This window comes from Echinops telfairi, unplaced genomic scaffold (assembly GCF_000313985.2).
Source record: "Echinops telfairi isolate 266 unplaced genomic scaffold, ASM31398v2 ScPeMD7_7466;HRSCAF=8504, whole genome shotgun sequence".
NCBI lineage: Eukaryota > Metazoa > Chordata > Mammalia > Afrosoricida > Tenrecidae > Echinops > Echinops telfairi.
This window is the reverse complement of record NW_022111366.1, coordinates 6,163,811-6,173,919: the sequence shown is the minus strand read 5'-3', so window position 1 is coordinate 6,173,919 and position 10,109 is coordinate 6,163,811.

Below are 10,109 nucleotides of genomic sequence, written 5' to 3'. Positions count from 1 at the left end.
TGTGGGAGACAGTGAAGGACAATTGGTTTCAGATCTCTGGTTTGGGGTGGCCTGAGGAAACAGACACACATGCCCTACCTCGCCAAGCGGCTCCTGTCAAGACGATAGCTTGGGAAGCCCTATGGGGCAGTTCTATGTTCTATTCAAAGGCACCCACAAACTGTAGCTACATTACTACTCAGCATGTGCCCTTTCATATTTCTCTCCAACGTAGTCAAATCAAACCAAACATATATAAAATACAATATGTGTGTATGTGAACGATTTGCCAGTGGTTAACAAAAACGGGTTTATGCACACTTCTGCCCATCTGGCTTTTCCATCAATATCCATCCAAGGCCCACCAAATCAACCAGGACAACTGTACTTCATTCTTTGTAATAACTACAAATATTCTACAGAAATTACTTTGAACACAAATATCACATAAGGGAGCCTGATGGCAAAGTGGTCACATACTAGCCTGCTCCCCACAGGTCAGCAGTCTGACACCATCAACCCCTCCACGGGAGGAAGATGAGGCTGTCCAGGCCTGTAGAGAAACGTGGTCTTGGGAACCTACAGGGCAGCTCTACTCTGCCCTCTGGGGTCAGCGAGAGCAATGAACACGGAATTCTTCATCCAAGGCGGGCACCTGATGTAAAATTTCTCCAAAGCGTTTGTCTACTTTGACTGTCCATGGGCTGTCTGCGCCTGTGCTGCTTTGCAACCTCAGAGAGCCAAGGGAGCTGTGCTCCTCTGTCTGAGGAGATCAGAATGAACTCCATGGCGGTAGGTTTTCTTCAGTATCTAGCTTACTTCTTCAGCAAAGTCTTTTCTGTGCATGGCAGCCCCATGCGTAGCCACTACATGACCAGGGCTCCTGGTATAGGCTCGTTATAAGTCAAAATCGATTCAATGGGGGGAGGGGGGTTGAATACAGAATCAATGTACCACGGGTGGTGCCCTGGTTAAAGCACTTGACTGTTATCCAAAAGATGTGAAGTTTAAGCTGACAGCCACTGGGGGCGGGATAAAGAGCTGCATCCTTGGAAATCCTGTGGGCCAGTTCTACTCTGTCCTGGAGAGTCACTGAGGTGGGGTAGACTCCGTGGCAATGGGTGGGGAGCACCAAATGAGAGACCCTAGGTGGTGGCAACAGCGAATGTGCCCCGCAGCTAATAACAGTCATAGGTTCCAGCCTACCTGGAACTCACTCACTGCCATCAAGTGCATCCTCACTCACAACAGGCCAGGGCAGAACCGCCCCTGTGGGTTTCTGAGACTGTAACTCTTTAGGCGGGTGGAAAGTCTTATCTTTCTCCCACGGAGAAGCCAGTGTCTTTGAACTGCTGACTTTGCGGTTAGCGGCCCACCACCAGGGCTCTTTGAATCTACTCAGAAAAGCCTGAGAAGATAGGCCTAAGCGACTGCCTTGGGAAACACCAGCCAACGAAAACCCCACAGAGCCCAGCTCCAACTGGGGCACAACTGGGCCACTACGAGTCAGAATGGAACCGATGGCAACTGGTTTGGTTTTGGCAGCCAGACCACATCTAAAGTAATCATGTATCTGAAAAAAAGTTCTCATTTCAAAAATCCTGTTTCAGGTTCCTTACAAATTGTTGTGGTTGTGACTGGGTGTCGTCAAGTGGATTCTGAGTCATAGCAACCCAAAGTGCAGTTGTCCTTCCAGGGTTTCCTGGACTGCAGTCTCCCAGGGAACAGGACTTTTCCCCGTGGAGGAGCTAGTGGGCCTTTGGTAAGCGGCCAAGTGCTTTATTCCCTAGTCTACTTGCGATCTCCCAGGACGTCATTACTACACCTTGATTTTGATAATGCTGCTCTCTCCTGATACTATGCAGAAACGTCATTTTTAAATTACTTTTTTGCAGATCAGGCATCTTGATTTTTTATTCGGAAAACCCGTCTCCACAACAGTGGGGAAAGGAAAAGGAATCCTCGGCCCAGCCATGAGTCCTCCGCAGCTGTGAACTTGGGTCCTGGGATTTTAAGACAGTGAAAAAGGCCAGTGGTGGCCGGGGGAAAGGAGGGGAGGCACGTGACTACGTACAGAGTATTTTCCTGGTGATAAAACGGTTCTATTATGAATTTGTCAGAACGCACAAGGCTGTACTAGTCGTTAGTCCCCCTGGATCAGTGTGTGCAGACTAGATCTGCCCCATAGGGTATTCAAGGCAGCGACCTTTCAGAAGCATGCCCCACGCCTGTCTCCTAAGGGGATTCTGGATGGGATCGAACCACCAACCTTTCCCTTAGGAGCTGAGCGCTTAATGGTTTGCACCACTCACAGATCCCAGGGTTTACGACACAGGGCCACCCTTAATGTAAACTACTGTGTTGTGGTCAATTGCCATCTAGTCCATTTCTAAGCCAGGAAGACCCGTGTGCCGCAGAGCAGCCTGCTCCCTGGGATCTCCAAGGTGGTGACCTGTTGGAAGCAGATCACCAGGCCTGTCTTCCAAGCTCTTCTGTGCGTGTTGGAAATGCCAACCTTTCAGTTAGCAGCCAAGTGCTTCCCTATGGGCACCACCTTGGTGGTGGTGTGAGGCGCCATCATGTGGGTTCCGACTTGTGGTACCCCTATGCACAACAGACGGAAATGCTGCCCAGGCCTGCACCACTCTCACCGTGAGGTGTTCGTGCCCACTGTTGCCACCACTGTGTCTGTCCATCTTGTCCAGAGCCTTTCTCCTTTAAGCTGCCCCTGTACTTCACCAAGCAGGACATCCTTCTCCAGCGACTGGTCTTTCCTGACGACATGTCTAAAGTCTGTAAGATGGAGTCTCAATATCCTTGTTTCTGAGGAGCATTCTGACTGTACTTCTTCCAAGACAGATTTGTTTGTTCTTTTGGCAGTCCATGGTACTTTCAATATTCTCCACCACTACCGTAATTCAAATGCATAGAGTATTCTTCAGTGTTCAATGACGTCCAATTTTCACATGCATATGAGGCAATTGAAAATACTATGGCGGGAGGAGAACAAGGAAGTCCCGAGGCAATACCAAAAATGGACTTTGGGGCCAGGGCGTGGCACCCAATCAGACCCAAAGGTAAGATAAGATAGGCGGGATAAACAATCTGGAGGAGAAAACAATGGGACCGAAGGTTCTGGGGGTACATGGGAGATGGGGAGGTGGGGAAGGAAGTGGTGTTAACAAACCCAGGGATAAGAGAACAAGTGATCCAAAATCGATGGTAAGGAGAGTGTAGGAGGCCTGGTATGGCTTGATCAAGGGTAATATAACCGAGAGGAATTACTGAAACCCAAATAAAGGCTGAGCATGATAGTGGGACAAGAGGCAAGTAAAAGGAATAGAGGAAAGAACTAGGAGGCAAAGGTCACTTATAGAGGTGTATATGTAAATATATTTATATATGATGATGGGTAAATAGATCCATGTGCATATATATATATAGGTTTAGTATTAAGGTAGCAGATGGACATTGGGCCTCTACTCAAGTACTCCCTCAACACAAGAACACTTAGTTTTAATAACCTGGCATTCCATGATGCTCACCTTCCTGACTCGATCGCTGAAGACAAAGTGGGTGCATAAGCAAATGTGGTAAAGAAGCTGATGGTGCCCAGCTATCAAAAAATATAGTGTCTATGGTCTTAAAGCCTTGAAGGTAAACAAGTGGCTATCTAGCTGAGAAGCAACAAAGCCCATATAGAAGAAACACACCAGCCTGTGTGATCATGAGGTGTCAATGGGATCAGGTATCAGGCATCAAAGAACAAAAAATCATATCATTGTGAATGAGAGGGAGTGCGGAGTGGGGACCCAAAGCCCATCTATAGGCAACTGGGCATCTCCTTACATAAGGGTCGAGGGGAGGAGAAGAGCTAGGAGCTAGTCAGGGTGCAGTGTAGCAACGACGAAACATACAACTTTCCTCTAGTTCTTAAATGCTTTCTCCCCCCAACTATCATGATCCCAATTCTACCTTACAAATCTGGCTAGACCAGAGGATGTACACTGGTACAGATAGCAACTGGAAACACAGGGAATCGATAGACCCCTCAGGATCAGTGGTGAAAGTGGCGATACTGGTGGAGGGAAGATGGGGGAGAAAGGGGGAATCGATTACAAGGATCTACATATAACCTCCTTCCTGGGGAACGGTCAACAGAAAAGTGGGTGAAGGGAGACGTCAGACCGTGTAAGACATGGCAAAATAATAATAACTTATAAATTAGCAAGGGTTCATGGGGGGGTAGGTGCACGGAGGGGAGGGGAATGAGGAGCTGATACCAAGGGCTCAAGTAGAAAGCAAATGTTTTAAGAATGATGATGGCAACAAATGTACAAATGTGCTTGATGGGTGGATGTATGAATTGTGATAGGACTTGTACGAGCCCCCAATAAATGATTTATAAAAAAAGAAAATATCATGGCTTGGGGCAGGTGCTCATTATAGTAAGCTCCTTGCTTTTCAACACTTTCAAGAGGCCTTGTGCAATGGATTGACCCAATGCAATGTGTCCAGCTCTCCTGACTGCTGCTTCCATGAGCATCGATTGTGGGTCCCAGCACGATGAAGTCCTTGACAACGTCCACCTCTTCTCCATTTATCTCCATGGTTGGAGCATGTTGGTTTTCTTTACAGTGAGTTGTAATCCACACTGAAGGCTGCGATCCTTGATCTTTATCAACAAGGCCTGGCTTTCCATTTAGCTTATTATGGTGCTTGTTTCTCTTCTTTCCTCTTCAGTTTTTAATGTACTTTATTTCTTAGAGTAATTTTAAGTCAACAGAAAAATTGTTCAGCGCCCATCTCTCCCCCAACTCCTCCCTGGAATCCGAGAAACTTAGATTACAGTAATAAATCAAAACTGCTTCACAATGGTAAGGAACACGCCACAGAACACAGGGCGTTACTCGTAGGGGTCCTGTGTGCCAGGGGAGCACTGGGGCCCTGAGGGGGTCACCCTGTACTTCCTGCACCACTTTTCTGTTAACTTAAAATGACCATTATAAAAAAAGCCAAGTTTTAAAAAGTCTAATTTTAAAATGTAGAAGAAAAAAACAAAACAAAAAAACCCCCAAAGACCATAGTTAACGAAGTTGAAAGGTAGGCTTAACAGATTGTATTTTTCAGACCTCCTAAAAATAAGACTCTTGTGTGCCCCAAAAGATCTCACCAAAAGAGTAAAAAGAAAACACACACTGGGGAGATTTCTTGGTCAATGATACATCGGACAAGTGACTCCTCTCTAAAATTTATAGAAAAGTTTAATACCTCAACAAAAAAAGGACAAATAATGCAATTAAATAGTAGGCAGAGGACACGAACAAACACTTCTACCAAAGAAGACATTCAGGCAGCCAACAAACATAAGAAGAAATGATTATTTTTTTAAAAGCTATTAGAGAGATGCAAACCCAAACAATGAGATACCATCACCACCCAGCGCTGATAACAAAGTTCAAAAAGCCAAAAATCAGAAACTGGTCAGGGGCTGCAGAGACAGCACTGACAGCACTGGAGGAGGATACAACCGTCGTGGAAACATGCAGGGCCTCCTTAGAAAGCTGGGAATGGAAATATCACATGACCCAGACAACCGTATGCATAGTCTATCTCCTTGAGAAATAGGAGCCAAGAAACCAACAGATGCACACACGCCCATGTTCCCTGCAGCACTGTTCCCCAAAGACGGGCACGGCATGCACGTCTATGTGGAACAGCAAACTCTGGTGCGTACACACAGGGGAATACTGCACAGCGTGGAAGAGCTACGAAGAATCTGTGAAACACTTTCTACCGCAGGCGAATTTGAAAGCTGTGTTGAGTGAAACCAGGCAATCACACGAGGACAAATATGGTAGACCCCTTTTATAAAAAGTCAAGGAAAGGTTTTCACACTAAACGATACCCTCTTCAATGGCGAACAAAGGTAGAGGAGGCAAGCAGGAGGAAGTCATCGGCTAGAGGGTAGACAGGTGTTACTTTGAGTGAAGGGGGAGGCAAGATGTAAGAAGCGGGAGCGTGGCAAAAAACATGGAGGGCACGGCACTGGGAGGTTTGCAAATGTTGAAAGGCAACAGAAGTCCTGGTCTACACAATTTTGCAAGGGTGATCTACAAGTAGCTGCTTGGATAGGCACACTGTCCGAACAGGTGTGGGAGGGAGAATCTACCTTGAGTGTGTGTGTGTGTGTGTGTGTGTGTGTGTGTGTTGTGTTTGACAGAGCATATTTGTGTGTATTTACCTTTATCACCAATGTATCCATGAATGTAGTGGTATGTATATGGGGCAAAGTTATGAAAACTGTTTAGCCATAGCCAAATACCTTGAGGGAATGGGTCTCTGGGCCTGAGAGAGCAGGACTACAGCCTGGGGACACCAAGGTCAACGAGCATTAACACAGTCCACAAAGACCGTGTTCTACCTCCTACGTGGCTGAGTGGCCACTGAGGTCTTCAAAGTTTGTGAGCAGCCATTAAAGGTACAACGAGTGGTCTTACCCTGCCTGCGGGAAAGAAGAGTGATGAGGATCTAAAGACATGTCCATGGACACACTGAACATGCAGGCAGCGGTCTCCAGAAGCCTGAGACCCGAGGAGCTAGGAGGTACCCAGCTACCACTACCGACCGCTCTGAAAAGGACCCCAGTGGAAGGTCTGGATAAAGCGAGAGAAAAATGTAGAACAAAACTCTCAAAAATTTAAAAGATACCAAGCTTACTTGCTGACCAGAGACAAAGAGATCTCCAAGACGATGGCCCTTACTCGGCGTTCAGGTGTGGTCCCGAACCCACCCTCCTGACGCAGTTTCAGTGAAGCCCCAGACAGGTCTATTAGGGGTCTATTAGGGGAACGCTAACACTGGGGAGGCACACACACTTCAGAGTCATCAACCACTGGAGAGACAAAGGGCAGCATTCACTCCAGGGCAAGGTTCAGAGGGTTAGGACAGGAGGAGGGAGGGCAGAGACCCAGGAAGAGGAGGGGCCTGTGAGCTCGCAGGGAGGGGCTGCCAGAATGAGCGAGTGCACAGTGTGTGTGGACCCCTGAGTGGAAAATGGATGGCCTGCTCCATCAGCCTCCACCCAGTCCACCAGCGAAAGCTTTTAAACAAGAAAGGGCTTGCTCTTTTCAGCCATCCTGGGGACTGGATTGTGAGATTTAAAAGAGGGCGCGGGGAAAGAAGGCAAGGGGAGCTCCCTAACATAGGGGGTGGGGGTGGGGGTGGGGGCGTGGAGGCAGAGCAAAGCACAGAAAACACTCATGGAGGCCCAGGAACCACATGGCAGGAAAGAAACGCCCAGGCACCATATAGAAGCCCCTGAGAACTGAAGGATAGCACCCGTGACCCTGGCGTTGCCACACCTTCCAACTGCTCGAGAAGAGCTGGATCTTCCAACTCCCAGGCAGACGCTCTGTTCTTTAAAGCGGGCAGCTACTTCAAATCTCTGCTGAGTGTACCCCTGGTCCAGGGTAGCCCCCGGGACGAGGTTAAGGATAATCTTGTTCTGCAGCCCTGCTATCTGGCAAAGGGAGGATGCTCAACAGATACTGGGAGTGGGGGTGAACAATCGGGACTGATCCCCGTACAAGTCAGCTGTTGTCATTCCCCAGGGACTGGTAAAATCTGGCGGTGAAACCCCCCACCCACCCCTGCGCTGTGGCCAGCAAGTGTTGCAAAACAGTGCTCCAAAAGCAGGGGTGGCGAGATGAAGCAGGAACAGGAAAGCACACACACAGACAGGAGGACCCAAACCCAGTCAGAACCCCCCAGCTCCACGGACCACTACATCCTCAAAACAAGTTTGCCACATCTGCCGGCCCTCCCTTCCATCCCCACCCCCAGTCCTTCTAGAGATGGCCCCCAGGTCTCCTGCTTCCTCCTTCCAGTTCAGCGAGGTCCCCCCCCCCATGCTGAGGGCGGTGGGAGACACCACCTGCAGGTCGCAGGTCAGCTGGGACCCCGATACCTGCCCCCACTCAACATTAGCCGGGCATCACTCTTGTAGCTTGGGAAGACATTTTTTTCTGAAGGTTTTACGTCCTTTTGAAATACCACACCCTTTCTTTCTCTCAAGTATTTTAAGACTCCATAACACCTGTAGATTGTAGCAGGTTTCCCCCTCTAATCATTTAATGAAAAAGGGAAATTCTATAAAGTGCCCGCACTCAAATTTATAACTCTTGGTATTCCCCTCTTATGAACCCTCAAAAATGGCCATTTGACTTGAGTGTGTTCAAGTCAGGGGGATAGCAGGGCACTGGGGCATTCTGATGCCCCAGTCAGCAGATGGGTTCCTCCACCAGACATGGGCTGTGGCCACACCCCACCCTGGTGCAGCTCCCTGCTCTGCCCTGGCCTGCATTACAGCACACGTTCCACTGGAGTGTTAGAACATGTAGCAATCTGGGGAACACACACACACACACACACACACACACACACCGTAGCCACTCTCCTAAAATGCATACACCAATACTGAAACCAGTTTATCCACAAAGTCCGAAAAGCTTCTGTTAGGCCACATGAGCCAGGTAGGTGAGTAGGAAATATGCACTTGAACTCACCCTACGAAGAAGAGTATGATCTTGTCACTCCTGCAAGTTTGGTGACTGGTTTCTTTGGCCAAGCTCTTGAGAAACCAACCCCCCATGAGTCCTAAGCTGCCAAGTCGCAACAACCCCCCTAACAGCAGCGACAGGCAGCAGCCCAAATGTCCCCCGAGAGCTTGTTATGTGTTCTGACAATGTGCCAAAGACCAGGCGGAGTCACAGGCTCGGCAAGCCCCGGGGCAGCCCGGGATCCTCTCAACGGAAGTGCATTTGAAGGGGCCTGCTGGCACACTGAGGAAGCACTCTGAAGAGGCTGGTGGCTGGAATCCACGAGTGGTCCCAAGGGAGAAACGTGCTCGCAGTCCCTTCCTGGACAGACTGCAAGACCACCCCCTGCCGCCTTGGCTGTAAATCACTGTGGCGACAGATGGTGTCATCTCGCACCTAAAGAGCAGTGGGAGGCGGGTCTCAAGCCGTACTGGACACCACCAGGGCCTTACCTGTAAAGATGGCTGTTAGGTGCCATCGAGTCAGTTCTGACCCACAGCAACCCTGTGCACAACAAAACGAACAGCGCCTTGTCCCGCGGCATCCTTATACGGGTTCTTCTGTTTGAGCCCATCCTTGTAAAGATGGGGGCCCGGGAAACCCCATGGGGTAGTTCTAATCTATCATACTAGGTCACTACAGGCCACAATCGATTGCAGGGCAGCGAGGTTTGTCTGGGTTTTGGGTACCATGTCTTTTTAGGCTCCACGAATTTTATGGATATAACGCATTTAACCTTCAACTCTAGGAGGTAGGAGTTGTTACTCATTTATTTATTTTTTTGTTACTCATTTATTTGTTCATCAAGTGTTGATTGTGTCCTTGAAGCAGCCTTCAACGGATGTGGTCTGTCTGACCCTGTAAGCAGCACAGCACCGCATGTCTCTGTAAGGGGTGCTGTTTTGAAGGCCACCGCTCAACACTAATTTTGTTTTCAGGCAGTATCCTGCAAGAGCTGATAATTGTTGGCTTTGAGTCTGGTGTTAAAAAGAAAGAAGACGTCATGAATTCTAATGCGGAGATAGCGTGCCTAAGAAAATGAAAACTGCAGGTTCCATAGTAATCTTAAATTAGTCCTAGTATGATGCAGAAAGGAAAGTTTTGGTACTATCTTTCTCTTTGTGGTATCGGTCTTAAATCAGTTGAACTATATTTCTGAACCACAATGGAAGCTTCAATAAAAAGGTACTTAATTCATTTAAAAGATATTGAGTCCTTCGTATGCGCTGGGAGCCCTGGTGATGTAGTGGCTACGCATTGGGCTGTCAACGGCAAGGTCAGCGATTTGAAACCACCAGCCGCTGTGCAGGGAAAGCGATGAGGCTGTCTGCTCCTGCACAGAGTTACAGTCTTGGGAACCCACAGCAGCCGTTCTAGCCTGTTCTATGGGCTTGCCATGAGTCAGGACTCACTTGGCAGCAGTGAGTTGGATTTTGGTTTGCCCATGGCCTATGCCTGGCAATAAGCACTGGAGACATAGGTAGGAAAGAATCCCTGCCCTCTTAAAGCATGTGTGTAGGAAAGAATCCC